This window comes from Sminthopsis crassicaudata, chromosome 1 (genome assembly GCF_048593235.1).
Source record: "Sminthopsis crassicaudata isolate SCR6 chromosome 1, ASM4859323v1, whole genome shotgun sequence".
Taxonomy (NCBI): domain Eukaryota; kingdom Metazoa; phylum Chordata; class Mammalia; order Dasyuromorphia; family Dasyuridae; genus Sminthopsis; species Sminthopsis crassicaudata.
In genome coordinates, this window is record NC_133617.1 from 428,259,951 (window position 1) to 428,280,255 (window position 20,305).

Consider the following 20,305-nt stretch of genomic DNA (forward strand, 5'->3'; position numbering starts at 1 on the left):
CTGGTTAGAGCCTGAGCTAGTAGGGCTGGGGGAATTTGCATCCTAATCCCTCCTCCAGTTCTCAGTTCCCGAAAAATCAATCCCCAGCTTTGTTGCTCCTTGGGCCCCCCAGAACGAACATTGCCTGGGACCCTAAGGCTGGACCTTGCCCCAGGTCTAGCTCCCCCCAGCATCCTCCTCCTGCTCGCCCCTCCCCCTGGGGGGCGGTGGCCCGTGCTGGCCCATCCCATTGGCTGTGGCCGGAGCGTGTTTTGGAGACACGGTGGTGATTGGCCCGAGCGGCGCGGCAGAGCCGGGGAACGAAGCAACTGGGACAGACTGGTGGGAGAGCAGCACCGAATGCCTGGTCCGAAGACCGGAGCGCTCTGAACCTTTCTGAGCCGCCCAGAGGACATTGAGAATCGCCTGAGCGCGTGGTGAGTGAGGGGGTCCGAAGGACCGCAGATCAGGCCTCGAAGGTACCTGGGTGGAGAGCGGGGTTAGTGATACGGGGAGAGGATCAGGATCCACCCTGATAGGAGATGTGTGTCCCCCCTCTTTTCACCTCCGCCTCCAAGACTAGATTTTTGCCTATGCCGCGAACCCCAGAGATTCAAGATTTGTGTCCCCGACAAAGAAAAGAGAAACAATCCACCCCCACCCCGAGAAAAAAATGAAAGTAACCCTCTAAGACCTCAGATTGGTGATTCTCCAGAGAGGAGAAATAAGATGTTCCACTGGGAGGAGGTCAGGTCATTGTCGTCATCCCCACCACCACGACCACCCACCACCACACACACACACACACACACACACACACACACACACACACTCGTGGTGATAACCCACTTCAGGTCAGAAACATATTCCTAGAAAGGATAAACAGAAAGAAGATCAGGGTCACCACAGAAGAACATCTCTCAGAAACTGGCAACCTCTCTGACAGTATTAGAGATACAAATGGGAGATTTTGAGTGTTCAACATTAGGTGAAAATTCAGGATGTTCTCCATTTAGAGAGAATTTTTGAGATCCCCATCCACAGATGGAAAAAATCAAGACATTATTTTTTGACCCAAGAATGGAAATCAGTGTTCTTTTTCAATGGAGACTCTTGATTGACATTCTACCTTAGGAATGGAATTAAAGTCCCACATTAGAGATGAGGCAAGGGTTTTTTCTCCCTCCTTGCCCCCCTCCTATAAATGTCCTCTTTCAAAAATGTCATACTAACTTCCCCCCAAAAGTGAGGGACAGATCATTCTAACCTCTGTGGGGAGAAGAATGATGTTCCTTAAAATTTAATCTCAGTTTGATTCCTGAGACTGCCTAAGATGTCCTCTGTGGTGGTAGATTTGGGATTTGGTAGCCCACCAGAAGAATTAACCCCAATTAAAAACGTGAGGCCACATCCTAGAAAAATAGAGCCCAGTAGAGGTGCTTTTCCCAACAGAGAAGTGCTGGCTTAATCCTTGAGGCTTTCAGCAGTAGAGCTGAAATGTCTGATTTGTGGAGAGAGTTCTCCCAGTTTTGGCCAAGGCCTCTGGCCATTTCCAACCATTGCTTTTGCTAGGGTCTGACTAGAAAATGTGATGTTGGTGGGCATGACAGCAGAGGCCCTGCAGCAGAACAGAAACAGTACCCAGATAAAAGCAAACATTTTCTTGACAGAAGCTACAATTGGCTGGGGGTAGGGGAGGGATGGGGGGAGGGGGAAGGAAGAATGGAGGAAGGGGAAAGGAGAGTCAGGAAAGAAAGAAGGGAGAAAAGAAAAGATTCCTGGAGCTGCTTTCCCAAGATAAGGCAGAAACAAACTTGTGAGGGAGTGAATCCTAGAAGATGGAAGATTTGTCTAGGGAACTTGAGAAAATGCTTTCTCTCTAAGTGCAAGTGATAGTCCTGAAGTCTCTTAGAATTCTCCCTCATTTTCTCTTGAAGCCAGTGGTATGTTTGAATATTTCCCAGAGATAAAAAATAAAAGTAACACTTCCATCTTCCCTTATCCTGATTTTTTCTATCCCCTTCTTCCCTGCAGAAATCTTCCTACTCAAACTTTTTTCATTAAAGGGGAAAGTAATGAGAACTCTGGAACTTCTCAAAGCATCACCCAAATTTTTTCAGGATCTATAGATGCAAGTCATATAGAGGACCTGCATTATCATTGCATTCCGTTGTCTGACTATGACGTTGTTCAAGTGGTCTTCCTTGCATTCCCTCCTGACCTCAAACCTTTCATCCCTAAATTCCCTCAGAGCACAACTCCAATGCCACAATTTATGTGAGGCCTTTCTGGATGACCTCCCCATCAGTATCTTCTCTTTCTTATCATTATTTTGTATATAATTTATATTTACTTGTGAACATGTTGTATCACCAACTCCTCTTTACTAAAATAAGCTTGTTAAGGATTGGGATTATATAGTTTGGTTTTGGGGGGAAGGTAAGCTGCTTTTTTTTTGTTTGTTAACTCATGTCCCCTGATTTTTATATAATATATACTCAATAAATGTAAAATTATTGAGGGGGTAGGGAATAGGGTCAGTAATGAAGCAATCCAAACCATTGGAGAGTACTTTGAAGAGCCTGGGCATGAAGCTGTCTTGTCAGCAGAAAGATTGGGTCACTCTGAAGTAGAGCCTGGATCAAAGTTCAAAGAGAAGATAAATCTGAAGAGTTCAGAGACTGGCCTCCTACAGCTTCCTGAAATTCTTTTTGTTGAATTTAAATTTTTAGACTTAAATTCCTTGAATCTGCTGATGGGTGACCTAGATTATAATTGCTGGACTCAGAACAGTGATTAACTCCTTGAAAGCAGAGACTAGATTGATTTCAGGATGTGAAAGCTGGAAGGGAATTTAGAGATCATCCATTAACCCTACCCTCTCATTTTACAGAGAATAAATTGAGAGCCAGAGAGAAGTAAGTTACTTGAGCTTTTGACCTGCAGCTTGGAGCCAGGTTCAAGGATAAGATAAGAAGTGTTCAGCAATCAGAAATTGGCCTTCTCCAACTACAAAGGTCACAAGTTGAAGATTGGAACTGAGGTCCCCTGGTTCTTCCTAATGTTGCTATTTAGGAGAATCCAGAGAGTCTTGGTCTCTATAGCAACTCTAAAGTAGCATCTTTCTATTCTTTCGAGGAAGAATATGTGTGACACTCTCATTCCTTCTGATATGCCAGAAGTCAATGTGATCTTTGGAATCAAACTTAATCCAAGATGTGAGGTGGCTAGAAGAGCAGCTGTTGCTCTGGTTTGACAAAGACCTTTGATCTTCCTGTTTTTATTTCATTAAAATTCTGTTGATTTTCGTTTGCATTCTACCTTAGTTACACAATGGACTAAGGCTATCACACTTTCCCAGGCCTCTCTATGTCACCCCAAAAGTACCCAGCACTGGCACTGTGTACATGTTTGGATGCCAAAGAAGTGTTGTTGACTGGTTTAGTAGAATAAGCTTCATGAGTCTGACTTACTTTCTCTGCATCCATTTTTACAAGAAGGGATGTCATTACACCTCCATTCAGGTTTTAGACCAGAGTGACATGGGCAATGTGAGCAGAGATCAAAGTTTTATAGGTTTAAAGATTGGAGGAACTCTAGAAACCGTCTAGTCCAAACCTGTCCTTTTATAAATGAGGATATGAAGCCTAGAGAGAAGGGTTTTGCCTAAGGTTACACAGGTCATAAGGGAAAGAGTGATAATTAGACTCAGGTCTTCCAGGTCCAAATCTAGGACTCTTTCCAGAGAAATTACTTGAGGTGGGGCAGATGCTCAGCCTCTAGAGAAAGTACGAGTTCTCTTCTCCCAGAGAATTTTGTGACCTAAGAGGGGCTGGATGAGTTTGAGCCCTAGTCATTGCCAAAGGATTTCTCACATGATGATAACCTGCTGTTTTGTCCTGGGTATGGGAATCTACCCTTCTCTCAAAGGCTTCTTTAAAGATTTGACTGAAACAGTGACTAAAATCTGCATAGCCTTTCCACTATTAATACTTCCTTTCCCTGGACACCTGCCTGCCCTACTTCCAGGAAGGGATAGAAAAGGGAAAGAAAGCTTAGTGAGCAAAACAATTCTATTCTGGTAGCCTTGAAAGACCAGTTCAGCTTGCTGGATCAAATCCTTGCCCATCCTAGCCAAGGAACAAGAGGTTGATCCCTGCCCATTCAGGCCATTGTGTGCTTCTAATTTCTTTTCAGAGCCACACTTAGAGTATTTGTCACCTTGGAACCCAGCCCATGTCCCTGTACTAGAAGCAAATGACCCCATAAAACTTCCTTCTCTGCCAATTCAAGAGTATCAAAGGGCAGTTTGTATCCAAGGCTAGAAGAAGCATGCTTATGGATTGGAAATGAGTGGGAAAGGGAAGGGGATGCTTGAGGTGGGTAGAGTTCTGCCCACAGCTGAGATAACATGGAGTGGGGATGGGGTAGGAGGATGGGAGGAATACAGAATATGATGATGTTTTCACCTAGCTGTTGCTGATGACTGCAATAGACCTAGGTGTAAATATATATATACTCACATTTGCTAACTATGTGATCCTGGACAAATCATTTAACTTCTTTGTACTTCTGTTCCCTCATTTACAAAAGAGAATATTCAATTTAATGATCCCCTAAGAGCTCTTCTAGCTCTATGATAAGTAACATTTTCCCAATTAGTTATTAATAGCTGATATTTGCATTGTATTTGCAAAGTATTTTACATCCATGAGATAGTAGTATCCCAATTTAAATTTGGAAGGAAACTCAGAAATATTTTCTTTGGAGTATAGTATAAAGCCACCAGAATTTTGTGGTTAAATGCAAGGTACCCCCTTAAAAAAAAAAAAAAAAGATAAATTACCTTAGACCCTTTAAGGTTGAAGCAACTTGTTTCCAAATTTCCCATAAGTATTGAGCAGCAGAGACAGTGTTAGAACACAAATCCTCCAACTTCAAATCTGGTTCATTTTTCACTCTATTCCTATACCTGGAATATGTTCCTTGTGTCTTTGTTTGTTCTTTGGTTTTATTTTGTAGATAGCATTTTATTTGTTCTAATTACATGTAAATATATTTTTCAATTTTTTTGTAATATTTTTAAGTTCCAAATTTTTTCTCCCTCTCTCTCTTATTGCCTCTCTCCAAGACTGCAAACAATTTGATATACAAGCAATCAATTGCATTCCCTTCTTACCACAACTTGTGGAAACTCTCCCTTCCTTTAAGATTTAACTCAACCACCATCTTCTCCATGAGATCATTCTTGATCTCCAACTACTAGTGCCTTACCTCTCAAATTACTTTGTATTTAACTGATGTATATATATATATGTTTTATTCATTTTATGTTTATGATACTGTATGTATATGAATTCACAATTCCTTATGTACTTACTAGCTATACATAGATGTATATACATCTATATGCCTGTGTGTTGTACCCATTTATAAACATGTATGCATGTACATGCATATACATCACATGCATTTGTCTCCCTCATTATAATGTCAAGCTTATTGCAAATAGAGTATTTTTTATTTTGTGTATTAGGCATATGAGTTTAATAAATACTTGTTGGTTGATTGATTATCAAAGCTCTGAAGTCCTTAGAGAGTGGTATTGTCTACAGTGACCAAAATTTGGAGGAAAAGCCTTCTAGTCTATAGAAGCTAAATGTAGTCAATCCTCAAGAGAGAAATATCATAGCTAATTTTTATTATTGGTAAGTTGTTTTCAGTCATGTCCAGCTCTTTGTGATCCCGTTTTGGAGTTTTCTTGGCAGCAATACTGAATTGGTTTGCCATTTCCTTCTGCAGCTTATTTTATAAACAAGGAACTGAGGAAAACAAGGTTAAGTGGCTTTCCCAGAGTCACACAGCCTATAAGTGTTTATGGCTGGATTTGAACTCTTGAAAATGTTTTCTTGGTTCAAAGTCCAGTGCTCTATCCACTGTTCCATCTAGCTGCTAATATAGCTAATAGGAATTCTGAAAAAGTCAACTGTCTTCTCTAAATCTTCATCCAGAGTATAGTTTTCTCATTCTGTTTCAGCCACAGGCCTAGGGTGTATTTTACTGTTTGTTTTTTTTAATTGCATTTGTCCTTGAAAGATATTTCAGTATTGAAATATGTTCAGAGCTTCTTTATGAATTGCTTTCCCATTGGCCTTTATTTCCCTGTCTGTGCCAGAAACTTAATTTGGGAAAAGACAAATCTTCTGTTTTACCCTATTCCCTTCAATAATAATAGCACTTAAAAAATTTTATTAACTGCCTACTATGTGCCAGCTATCATGTTAAGTGCTTTACAAATGTTATCTTCTTTGATCCTCACAACAACCCTGGGAGATAGATATTGTTATTATCCCTATTTTACGGTTGAAAAAATAGTGAGAGAAAGTTGAACTGATTTATCCAGTGACAGAAAACTAATAAGTGTCAGAAAGCAAGGTAGCTACTAGTTAGTAGCTACCAGTAAGGAAAACACTTATTAAGGTTCTACTATGTGCCAAGTGCTATTTTAAAAACTAGTGATACAAATGTGAAAAAAAAGTCTTTGTTTTCAAAGAGTTTACAATCTAATAGGGGAAAAACACATAAAAGGAAACTGAAAAGAATGAGGAAAGAAGGTACCTGGTTTGGAAGCATACCAGTTCTCAAATTCCATTCTATTAGAGTTCCTTGGCTCTCTCCATCTGGGATATTCAAGACTTAGAGCTGATGATTTCTGATCATGTGATTTTAATGGCACCATGTAACCCTTGTGGGCCGTTGTATACATATTAGTGAAAAGGGGAAGAGCAATACTTGAGCTATCTATGAGGAAAGAACTTTTTAAACTATGTAGCAATATGTAAATGAGAATTAGCTTTAGATTTCTAGTCTAATGCCTGCTAATGCTGGACAAGTCCCAGAGGTCAATACCTTGCATTTAACCACAAAATTCTGGTGGCTTTATACTAAACTCCAAAGAAAATATTTCTGCAAGGCAATTTGGCAGTTATAGGAGGTTTTCCAGCAGGAAATCTTGGGCAATGACTGAAGAGATAGAGAAATGTGTCTTTGGGGGCTTCAATTCTCTATGTGGTAGTAATCAGCTCCTCTTCTCACTACCACCCCTGTGTAAAAATAAGTGCAAAAGACAAGAGACAGAGAGGAAAGAGGGAATGAAAGGTTGACTAATCACCACTCTATTTAAGTGCTTTACAAGTATCTCATTTGAGCCTCCCAACAAACCTAGGAAGGAGGTATGTTATGATCTCCATTTTATTGTTGAGGAAACTGATGTAGGCAGAAGTTTAGTAACTTGTCTTAAGTCACACAGTCTCAAACACAAGTGCCTAACGTCAAATTTGAACTCTGGTCTTCATGCTTCAAGCCCTGTGCTCCATCCACTATGCTCCCTGATTGCCTCTGAGCTATATAATTAATGCTTTTTTGTTATTGTTGTTTTGTTTTTCCAAGTATCATAATAAGATTCAAACTGAAAGGGACTTCAGGGGTCATAGGGTCCATATTCCTAAAGTCACAGATAATAAGAAAACTAAGTCCCAGCTAAATTAAATGACTTTCTCAACATCAGACAGATAATAAGTAGCAGAACCAAGTTCTAAACTCAGATCCTTTTACTTCAAATTATAATTCTCCCAGCTGCCTCCTACTCATGGAAGGAAGGAAAGAATTTGAGGGGAAAAAAACCAAAGAACTGGAAAACTTTTCCTGGGACTGTCTCCTTTTCCTGACAACTTTCTGAGAGATCTTTGTAGAGATGTTTTTGTTTTCCTTAATTTGAGTCTAATGACCTTTCCTGACTCCTAACTTCCACCTTTTACTAGAAGAGCCCTCTATGGTATAAATCTCTGTCATGCACCTATTATAAGCTTCATTATCTTAATTTTTCCCTTATTATTCATCATAATATTGTTCAATGCTATTTCAAAATTAACTCTGCAGTGGTTTCTTGGGTTTGTCCTCTTTGAAAGTCAGTTAATGATTGAGATCTGATTGGGCTGGTATTCAAGATCCATGGCACTTAGTTAAGACAGTTGTCTATAGGAGTCTAAGAGCCTGCCATTACTGCCTGGAGTTCCTTTTCGGTAAAATGTGAGTGTCTTGAGGACAGGGATTTTCATTCTTGTACCCTTCAAACCTTGTATAAAATTGGCACTTAAATGTTTTATGAATTTGAATTGTTAGTATTTCTTTTTGAATCTCAACGTATCCTATTTTCCTCTGCATGAAATGCCCTCCATTTTCTTTCCATTTCCCTGAAACCTGACCATTCAGGTTCCTCCCCCATATATCTTTACTTCCACATATCCTTTACTGACCAACCCAACCTATGGTCATTTCTATCACATTGTGTCTGTGCTACTCTATGGGCCATTGTTAGGTAGTGAAAAAATGTTTATTTAGAATCAAAGAACCTAGCTTTCTTGTTTGTTATCTATGTGATTTTGGGCAAGTCATTTCTGTTCTCTGGCCCTCAGTTTCTCAATCCATAAAAAGAATAGGTGAAACTGAATAACCACCAAGGCAGTTCTTAATCCCTAATTTTTAATTGCCTTCTATTATTTTTTTATCATGTATTTCTTAGTTTTCCCATCTATATTGTAAGCCCTTGAAGGAAGAGCTTATAATAATTGCTCATTAAATAACTATTGATGACTGTTCCTGAAGGCAGCTATTAAAATACAAGTGCTTTCTAGGCAACATAACCCATGAAGCCATTATCAAATGGATAATGTGGAGAAAGAGAGCAGGTCTCTGCATCATAAGAGAGCTGAGTTCAAGTCCCATTGATGTAGTGTAGCTCCTAGGGAGGATGTGGCAATAACCTTAAAGCCACCTGGCCTTGGGAATGTTGTAGTTTCACATACAATGTTGCTTTTCAAGTAATCTGTTGGTTAATAATAACAAAGTTTCTGAAACAATCTAAACCATAGAATTCAATAATGGGAGTACAACTCCACTTCTAAACCAAATCTTGCAAATTTATCTTCTTACTCCTGTTTGCAAAATTCTTTCAAAACAACCTGCTTTAATTGACATTACAATTTTAATAAACTTTGCCCCTCAACTTGAAGATGGGTCCAAACCTGCAAATTCTTTTGAGACACTTTGTAACACCAGTCTGGAACCTCAACCTTTCTGGAGTCTCTTTTGAATCTCAAACCATCTCTAATAGATATAGACTGTGTGGTCCTAGATTATTTGTGATGTCTCCTCAGTGACTGTAAGTTGCTGTTACTATAAGATGCCAATTTGCTTTAATAGAGGGAGTTTCATTCCTGGGAATTCTCTACTCTAATCAAATCATAGGTCTCTTTCTGCCCTTACCCTGGAAAAAAAAAAAAAAACCTTAGCTAAACTTAATTTATCAATTCATTTAGCAAAGGTAAAATCATGATGGAAGAGTAAACAAAAGAGAGACATCTCATTAACAGTTAGATTAGTGTGAGGACCCTAGCTTCCTGAGAGACCTAGTCATAAGATTTAGAGAGGACACAGAAAATAACAAAGTGAATGGAGACATAAGTTCACATACAAAAGTTCTAGACTGCAAGGCTAGAAGGACATTTACATTAGACATGCTTTCTTCCAAACTCCATCATTTTGCAGAGGAGGCGGCTAAGGCTTGGGGGGAAAATACCCTACAAAGTGCATCATAATGTAGTGGAGAGAGGCTTGAATTTAATGTCAAGACTAATATCATTGGTGATCTTTGACAAAATATTTTAATGGTCTGAGCCATATTTTCATCAGCTGTAAAATGAGTTATATGGTTTGGATTAGATAGAGTCCTTAACTTGGAGTCTGTGGAGATTTCAAGAGATCTTTGGCCTGGATAGAAATAACACATATTTTCTTTTAACTACTATCTAACTCAAATTTAGCATTTCCTTCAGTTATTTAGCATAATAATTCTGAGGGGGGATTCAAAGGCTTCACTATGGCTAAATGGGGGTACATAAACCCCTGAATCTAATTTTCTGTCCCACTCCAAAGCCTGCAACCTCCTGAATTCAGTCTCTGTACTCTTAGTAAACTGTTCTTTCAATTGGATTCTTTTCTCTCGTGCCTAGCCCTGGTAGTGTCTTTTTCTATAGACTACTGAATATCTTCATTTTTCAGGAAGCAAAACAAAACAAAGCTACAATACTTACTGCTATTCACCTAACATTATAGAATCTCCATAGAAAATTGTTTTTTTTTTTCCTCATGAGGTGTTAATAACAAATACATTCCTAAACTGTAAGCAATGAAGCAGGGTCATAGAGTAGTACAGAGTTCTTTCTAAGACCCTATTTCAAATTCTAGCAGATGACTTTCATTTTTTCAAATAATAGTTTGTTTTTTTTCAAAATACATGCAACGATAGTTTTCAACATTCACCTTGCAAAACCTTATGTTCCAAATTTTTCTCCCTTCCTTCCATCCCTGCCCCCCTAGACAACAAGTAATCCAGTACAGGTTACACATGGGCAATTCTTCTAAACATATTTCCACATTTATCATGCTGCACAAGAAAAATCAGATCAAAAAGGAAAAAAAAATGAGAAAAAAAAAAGACAAGCAAACAACAACAAAAGTGAAAATATTATGTTGTGATCCACATTTAGTCCCCACAGTCCTCTGGATGCAGATGGCTCTGATCATTACAAATCTATTGGAACTGGCCTAAATCACCTCATTGTTGAAAAGAGCTAAGTCCAACCCAGTTCATCAGCACATAATCTTGTTTCTATTTATAATGTTTTATTGGTTTTATTTGATTTAGCATCAATTCATAGAAATCTCTCCAGCCTTTCTGAAGTCATCCTGCTGATCATTTCTTATAGAACAATAATATTTCATAACATTTATATACCGTAAGTTGTTCAGCCATTTCCCATCTGATGGGCACCCACTCAGTTTCCAATTCTTTGCCACTACAAAAAGGATTGCTACAAACATTTTTGTACATGTGGGTGCTTTTCCCTTTTTTATGATCTCTTTGGAATACAGTCCAAGTAGAGAACACTAGCAGATGACTTTTTAAAATCTGTTTTTTCTAATGAAGTCCTGCCAACTGATTGGGGTTTGGGGAAAGGAGGGTTGTGCAGACTTATGATTTTATTGGTGCAGGGAAATCCTACTGAAGAAATTCTATCTACCAAAACAGAATGGTTCTGTTCGTGAATTTTTTTTTTTATCTTGCAAAGCAAGCTGGAACACTGAGAAGTCAATTCACTTGCTCAGGGTCACACAACCCGTAGGCATAACTGGAACTCTAGTCTCCCTTTCTCTAAAGGGACTCAATTCTATGTAACTCATTAGGATTGGAAAAAAGATAATTCTACTAGATTCATTATGCATATTGAAAGTGAACTTCTTTGATTTACCACAGGTCTCTAGATTTTAAATTCCCAACCCTGAGTTTGCTAGAGAGCTTTTCAAGGGGCAAAGCTGAAAATTAGCAACCACGAGAAGCATTTGTGCAGATGAGTGATTGCATTGTTCTCTAGAATTGTGCACTGGGAACAGCTGGCACTTTTGCTTCAGGGCCTAAAACATGTAATCTTGGGTAGAGTTGAGGCCAGTCCCATAAAATCGTTTAGTTCCCATGTGCTTGGCTCAAAAAAAGTGGAAATTATGTAAGATACTCTCTGTAAATAAACTCTTCATTCTATACTACACTAAGAACAATGTTTCAATTACTCTGTCAAGGTCTGGGGACTGATTGACCTTGGGAAAGGTACATCTATTTCCTCATCTTTAAAATAAAAAGTTGGACTACATCCGGGATTCTTTTTCTTCCCTCAATAGCATTTTATTTTTATTTTTATTTTTATTTATTTTTACAAATACATGTAAAGATAGTTTTCAACATTCATTTTTTCAAGACTTTGTGTTCCAAAATTTTCTCCCTCACTCCTTTGCTTTCCTCCTCTAAGACTTCAGGCAATCTGATACAGATTAAACATGTGCAATAGTTTTAAAGATATTTCCATATTTCTTATATCATTCAAGAAAATAAAAGACCAAAATGGAAAAAACCAGCATGAGAAAGAAAAAGCAAACAAAAGAGGGGAAAATGTTACACTTCGATCCACATTCAGTCTCTATAGCTTTCTCTCTGGATGTGAATGCCATTTTCCATCCCAACTCTATTGGGATTGTCTTGACTCATTGAATTGTTGAGAAGAGCCAATAAACTTGGGATTATTAACCTTTTTGTGTCTGTAGTTCCTTTGGCAGCCCTGATGAAACCTAAAGACTCGTCTCACAATAATGTTTTAAAATATATAAAATCAAATAAGTAGAATTACAAAGGAATTGAATTAGTTATTGATTTTATTTTTGAAGAAAAGACTTTACATACTTCAGGTTACAAACCCTTGATATAGAAGGTCTCCAAGGTTTCTTCCCAGTATGAATCCTATGACTGCATTGTGTGGAGGTAAGAACAGTGAACTGCAAGATTGGGAAGTGTGGGTGATGACAAAGTGCTCCAGCTAGGGTCAGGAAGACAGAAGACAAAAGAGATGAGTCAAAGCCTGTAATCTTGTCTCTGAACTACACTAGTTGTAGGGTACTGCAAAACTTCTTCACTCTCTCTGTGCCTCAGTTTCTTTATCTGTAAAATGAAAAAGCTGTACTTGCTGGCCTCTCAAGTCCCTTCCAGAATAAGGATTTTTAGAGATACTCCATTCTCATCATCTGATTACAAAGACTTCTTTTGAACATTTTTTAAAGCTCCCACTAGATAATAATTGTACTCTTTTTGCCTAAGAAAATACATGATAACAAAGAGATTATGAATTCAGTAAGACTTTTAAATGCAGCTAACAGCACCTATCTTTACATTTTAGGGAAAAAATAATATAGGTATATAGAGATAAGGCAGCCTTGGGAAAGTGGATAAGGGTGGAAGGAAAAGAAGAGAACAAAATTTATTAAGTGCTTACTGTGTGCCAGGTACTATGTTGTGTTTTTATAAATATTATCTCATCTGATTCTCTCAAGAACCCTAGGAGGTAAGTGCTATTATTATTATTCCCATTATATGACTGAGACAGACAGAGGTTAAATATCTTGCCCAAGATTGCACTCAAAGCTTCCTGACTCTAGTCCTAATATTATATCTACTGTGCTTTCTAGTTGGGCTTAGAGTCAGAAAGAAAGTCCTGTCTCTGACAAATGCTGCTGAATGATCCTGAGCAAATGTTTAACCCCTCTGTACTCCAGGCAGTACACTAGGATTCTCAGATTCAGGACAGTTATATGCATTGGTAAAGGGAGTTGGTTCATTTAGAATTCCCTGCATCAATAACATCACAAATCTAATTAACATATATGTTGTAATAATCATATAATGTTATCTGAATATATTGTATGTGATACATTTTTATATATTCTCATTTATTTAAGTAGACCTGGAATATATGTGCGTGTGAAGATACAATCTACAGGAGATATGTTTGCTTATTTATTATAATGTTACACTGTATATTTTGTTGGAGCTGAGTAAAGATTAAGATGGTGCTTTTTGATTTGTTTGTGGCATTTAACTTTCACAAAATGGGAGCTAGTGATGAAACTGAGCTCCAGAGAGCCCAAGGAATTTGTCCTTTCAGCTAAGAAGTGACAAAACCAAGATTTCAATCCTGATCTCAGGTCTGCAAGTTCTATCATCTCTGGTTCTAGTTTTATCACTAAGTTGTCATGGCATTGGAAAAGCCACTTAACCTCTCTTTACCTCAGTTTATCCATCAATCAAATGGAAGTAATCGTCTCTGCCTACCAAGATTATTGCTATTATATTACTTATTATAATGAGAAGCTGCTCTGGAGACATTAGGAGTGCTATGTGATGTGTTCTAATAAAGCTTATGTAACTTTATGATTACCACGCATATCTCATCCATTATCCCATTCGATTCTCACAACAAACCCGGGAGGTAGGTATTACAAGCATCATTAACCGCATTTTACCGATGAGGAAATTGCAGTGTCAGAGGTAAAACAACTTAGCCCAAGGTCATTTCTCCAGGATTTCACTATTACTTCTCAATGATTCCTCCCTAACTGGGCCTTATGTTGTTAAGAAGTAGAGTTAAGCAAAGCAAATAACAAGGTGGCTGCATATGCAAATAGGTCTCGTTCCATACCTATAGTTTAACCTTTCTGACAAAAGGGGGAATCAAGTTTCACTAACATTCCTCTGAAGTCATCAATCAACAAACATTTATTAAGCATGCAAAAATGTTTGTGGCAGCCCTTTTTGTACTGACAAGAAAATGAAAACTGAGTGGATGCCCATCAGTTGGGAATGGCTGAATAACTATGGTATATGAGTGTTATGGAATATTATTGTTCTATAAGAAATCATCAGGATGATTTCAGAAAAGCTCTGAAAAGACTTACATGAACTGACAGTGACTGAAGTAAGCAGAACAGTAACAAGATTATGTGATGATCAATTGTGATGGACTTTGGCTCTTTTTGAGGTGATTCAAAACAATTCCAATAGACTTGTGATGGAGAGAGCCATCTGAGTCTATAGAGAACTAGAGAGACTGAACGTGGATCAAAACATAGTATTTTCACCTTTTTGTTATTTGCTTGCTTTTTTATTTCTTCTGTTCCCTTTTGATCTGATTTTTCTTGTGAAGCATGATAAAAATAGAAATATATTTAGAAGAATTGCACATGGTTAACCTATCTCAGATTGTTGTCTTAAGGAAGGGGAGAGAAGTGTAGGGAGGAAGAAAAATTTGGAACCCAAGGTTTTACAGGGGTGAATGTTAAAAACTATTTTTGCATGTACTAGGAAAAATATAATACTATTTTTAATAATAAATGATAAAAAGAGGGGGAAGAGAGAATCCCTGCCTTCAAGGAGCTTATAATCTAAAATCATGATTAACTGCTGCATTGATCAGAGTTCTAAAATCTTTTAGTGTGGTTTTCCTTGACATTATTGTGATCATTGTATGAATTAAGAGTCATTTAGGTGAATAGAGTGCTAAACTTGGAGTGAAGAAGACTTGAGTTGAAATCCTCAGAACCTATGTGACCCAAAGTAAATCTCTTATGCTCTCTCAGCCTCAATTTCCTCATCTATAAAATGGAAATGGCAATAGCACCTATGTCCCAGGGTGCTTGTGAAGATCAAATGAGATAAAAAACATACATAAGGTACTTAAAAAACTTAAAACATATATAAAAACCAACTATTAAATTATCCTCCTGGTTCTGCATCAATTCATAAAAGTTATTCACAAATTTCTCTTATTTCTTTATATTCATCATTTCTTACAGTGCAATCATACTCAATTATCTTCAAAAACTATGTTTCTTTCAACTATTCCATAATCAATGGATACCTACTTTGTTTCCAGTTCTAATTCTTACAAGAATCCAGAATCTTTCTGATCCACCCAGGTACTCAGCTAGTACCTCAAGGGTCTCTGCCTTGATGGAGGTATTTGTTTCTCTCCCCATAATTTGGCTTGTTAAAGTACAGAATTGTGGATGTAGAATTCTTATGGAAAATTTTCAAAGATGAAGAATTTAATAAGATTGGTTACCCTCTTTTGGTTGCAATCTTGTTTTTCTTCTGCCCAGTGACTAGTTAATTGATTTTTTGGAGAAGGAAGAGACAATTGGGGAATGGGTAGATAAATAGCAGCATCTTCAGTGATGCATTTTTGGCTCTTTCCTGTGTACCCAAGGGAAAAATAAACTCATTTCTGAAACTTCAGTCCAATTCCAATGTAATCTTCTCACTTCAGAAATACCACTGAGAAGCAAGCCACTGATACTATTTGAGGTGCCTAGAGACATTTTAAGAAAATCAGGTTTAAGAACAGACCTTATCACAGTCTTAGCACCTTATATTATTTTTTTTCTGTATCCCCAGCTCATAGCAAAATGCCTGATACATAACAAGTGCTTGATAAATATTTATTGATGGATTGATTAATTGATTGGCTGGTTTCCTGAAACTAGTTACTATCTTGTGGTGCTCTTGTGGTCTTGAGACCAATTGGAACCTTAATGACCTCTTTTCCCTTTCTGGGAGGAATAGTAGAGGGGCACTCATCAGTAACAATTAGGGAAAAAACATGGTCATCCAGTTTCAATAGATTTGGGATAGAAAATGCCATCCATATATAGAGAGAACTCTGGAGAATAACTCTGGATTGAAGCATACTATTTTCACCTTTTTTGGTTTGCTTTTTTTTCTCATGGTTTTTTCTTTTTTATTTTCTTGCACAAAATGACAAATGTGGAAAAAAGAAGGCAAGCAATTCAATATAGGTTAAAGATATATAATCCTTCTAAGATTATACATCTTTAACCTATATTGAATTGCTTGCCTTCTTGTGGAGAAGGAGATGTAGGGAGAAGAGAAAAAATTTTGGATCACAAATGGATGTTGAAATTTACTTTTACATATATTTGGAAAAATAAAATACTGTTGAGAAAAATAAAATAAAATAATATATGGGGGGAAGAAAAATAGTCATCCCATTTTAGTATGTACCTCTAAAACCTTCCTACCTCATCATAGCTCCCTTGATCAGTGACCCTTACTTGGATCTCTGAGAACTCTTAATGTAGGTTTATTCTCCCAGTTCTCCAAGAAGTCTGAATTCAATAAAAATGTATTTTCATTTCAACAACTATTTATTGAGTAGCCTCTATATATGCAAGGCATCATGCTTCCTTCTTCTTAATCCTTTCCCCTTTTTTTAATTTTCCATTTGACTGCTTCCTTTTTCCCTCCAGCAGTCCCACTTCACCCTCTGTCTGGCAGGTACCCCAAGGCCCACAAACCATTAATGAGGATAATAGCAATTCCTCCCTTTTGTACTTTGATGCTTTGAAGGATCCCCAATTTCATCCATTCCTTCTACAGACTTGTTCATATTTTCCCAGAAATCAATGCTCTAAGGAGGATCAATCCAGCTCATTGGAGTTTTTCTTTTATTCATTTAATATGTTGAGCACTAGCATCTCAGGTTCTCCCTTGATTGTTTCTACTTCTTAAAAATGACTCCCCCACCAGTTTTTCTTACCATGCATAACTTTAAAAATGTATTTTTTACTATTTCTCATGAGCAAGATCTCAATATTATGCTATAATTGTTTGTGCTTTTCCCTCCATTACTATTGTTATTTCTAATTTTAATTCTTTTTGTTCCAGTTTTCCCACTTATGATGGGCAGAGCCCACATTTATGGTTTAGACTAAGCCAGGATGAGGCAGCTAGATTGCACAGTGGATACAGCACAGGGGCCTAGAGTCAGGAGGATCTGAGTTCAAATCCAGCCTTAGACATGTAATAGGTGTGTGACCTTGTACAAGGTACTTAACTCTGATTGTCTCAACAACAACAACAAAGAAAGAAACTACAAAGAAAAGACTGAGCCAGGTTCTGGAGCTAGCAGCTATGATGAGGTAGAAAAAGGCTTTTATCTGAAGCCCGAGGACCTGAGTTTGAATCTTATCTCTGCTGCTATTTACAGCCTGGGTAATATTCACCTAACTAATCCATCCGATGATCAGTTTCCTCATTTTTCCTCATTTGTAAAATGAGAGTTTAAGGCCCTACATGGTGGATAAAGGGGTTAGGATGATCTGAGATCAAATTTGGCCTCACAATTCCTTATCTCTAAAATGATTTGGAGAAGTGGCAAGCCACTCCAGTATCTTTGCCAAGAAAAAACCCAAATGAAGTTCTCACCTCTCACCAAGTCTCACCCTATCTTTCACAAGAGGCAGGGCCTTCATCTCTACCAGTAAGAAGAGAGGCTTATTCCTATGGGCTTTGGAATAGAGATTAAACAGGTATTTCATCTATATTAATAAATACACTAAATGAATGAATTATTAGGCCAGTATTCAAAATGGCAGTTTAATCAGGCCCCAGAATTTATTATTGTACATATAAAAAAATAATTAGCAAGTAGAGTATAGTAACTCTCTTCAAGTATCTACAATATGATAGAGCCCTGTTCCCTCCCATATGCCCCAGTGCAGTTCTGATTCTACCTAAAGTTGTCATGATATTTCAGTTTGGGGGGAGAACAGAGAGAGAGAGAGAGAGAGAGAGAGAGAGAGAGAGAGAGATGAACAGAAAAATGGCAGAAATAAGGCATTATTCTCATTAGAATTCTTGTCAGCTCTTAGAGGCACACACTGTTATCCTTAAGATCACTAAGAGCAAAAATTATTCATGTTATCAATCTATTCATAGCCAGAATTAAAAACACAAAGAATGGAACACAATCTTATGGTGGAGAACCTTTTTTAGTCTTAATATGAGTAGGTCATTTTTATGAGCCAATTGTTGTGCCTGAGCTAGCCCACCCCAAAAAAAAGTAGTAGTCTCTGATCTCTTTTTCTTGTGCCAGAGATCTAGTCTGCTCTCTTCACCCTGGTGACTGTTCCAAGGGCCTTGATTAAGACACAAGTCTGGCTTTTAAAATAATAGAACTAATGTTGTATAAGCCAGCAAAAAAAAAAAAAAAATCTAATTAAACTGTCCTTCACTCTCCCAAGACAGGAGGACTCCTCAGAGCTGTTTTTAGCCCAGAAGATGGATGTGGTTTTCATGAGTCTGGGCATCCATTTCCTCGCCCATTTTGACATTCTCAGTTTTCAAAGAAGTGAACTCATTAAGATTAAAAAAAAAAAAAAAAAGGCATTAAAGAGCTGTAGTCAAATAAACTTTCTCCCACCCCTAATCCCACTCTGGGTTTATAACGGGTTAATGGGATATATTAAAGGACTTTTCTGAAATCTGCAGGATAATTAGAAAAAAAAAAATTGCATTTTTTTTTTCAGCAGAAAATGGGTAGGATGGATTCTAGAGATTCTTAATAGAGGATTCTACCAAGTTGTTTTTTTTTTGGGGGGGGGGTGAAGAAAATGTTTCAGAAAGCTTTATTCAATGCCATGACTTTTCCAGTTCTTTTGATGATTTCAGGTACTCAGCCACAATTAGGTATTAGTCATATGTTGTTGAAGATTTCATAGCTTCTCATGCTAACAGCCAGGTGAAGGACTAGAACATAGAAATTTGTTTTGCTCATCTCTGGGGGGAGGTAGTAGAAAGAGAAAGTAGATTATTGTTTGTTGAAAAACAATTTAAAATTTTAAAGACTTCATAGATTCTAATGATCTAATGACAAAGGAGATTTACTAATGTCCCTTTTAATTTTTTTTTCAATTAACAAGCAATTATTTTTTCCTCTTGTACCTCTTCCATGAGAAAAAAAAAAGAAAAGAAAAAAAAATTTTTGTGACAGTCAAGCAAAAATAATTCCCACATTGGACATGCCTCCTAATTGTGCCTCATTGTGTATATTTAGCCCATCAATTCTCTTTCAGAAGATGGGGAAAAGTCTTCATCAATGATTCTCTGGAATCATAATTATTCATGGCATTGATCAGAGTTTTTAAGTTATATTATATTGTTTATTTTACTTTGCAACAATTTATACATGTCTTCCCTGGTTTTCCTGAAACCATGCCCTTTATCATTTCTTATAGCACAATATCACATGCCATGATTTCTTCAGCCATTCCTTAATTCCTGGACATTACCTTATTTTCCAATTCTTTGTTTTCTCCCCTCTCTCTCCCCCCTCTCTTTCTTTGTCTAGGTGTTTTATCATTTTCTGGGTTGTAGTCCAGTATTTTATTATCATTCATGCACAAGATTTTAAAGCCAAAAGAAATCTGAGAGGTTACCTACTACTACCCGTCATTTTGCCAATAAGGAAATTGAGTTCAAGAGAAAGAAATTAAATAATTTATTCAAGGTATACAAAATACCAAATCTAGATTTGAACTCAGATTCCTTTTTGTCTTTTTCACTCTCAATAATATTTTGTTTTTCCAATTACATGGAAATATAGTTGTCCACATTCATTTTTATAAGTGTTTTAAATTTTTTCTCCCTCTCTCCCTTACCTCCCTTCTCCCCAAGAGAGCAAACTATCTGATGTAGGTTATCCAGGTACAATCATTTTCACATATTTCCATATTAGTTATTTTGTGAAAGAAAAATCAAAACAAAAGGGAAAAACCACAAGAAAGAAATTATGGAGACTGAATGCAATTTGCATTCAGTCTCCATAATTCTCTCTCTGGATACAAATGGCATTTTCTATCCCAAATATATTGAAATTGTCTTGGATCAATATATTACTGAGAAGAGCTAAGTCTATCATTATTGATCATTATACAATCTTGTTATTGCTATGTACAATATTCTCCTGGTTCTGATCACTTCACTCAGCATCAATTCATAAGTCCAGATTTCTCAGAAATCCACTTGCTC

The 20,305-nt window shown here is 37.3% G+C and overlaps 1 protein-coding gene across 1 annotated transcript in view; it reads left to right on the forward strand.

Moving 5' to 3' along the window:
* The first annotated feature begins 263 nt into the window (after nucleotides 1–263).
* The window catches only part of ABAT (4-aminobutyrate aminotransferase), a 125,617-nt gene continuing 105,575 nt past the window's right edge, over nucleotides 264–20,305 (forward strand). Inside the window, exon 1 of the mRNA XM_074280515.1 lies at nucleotides 264–416. The gene's annotated coding sequence lies outside the window, so the exon portion shown is untranslated. The remainder of the gene's footprint in view (nucleotides 417–20,305) is intronic.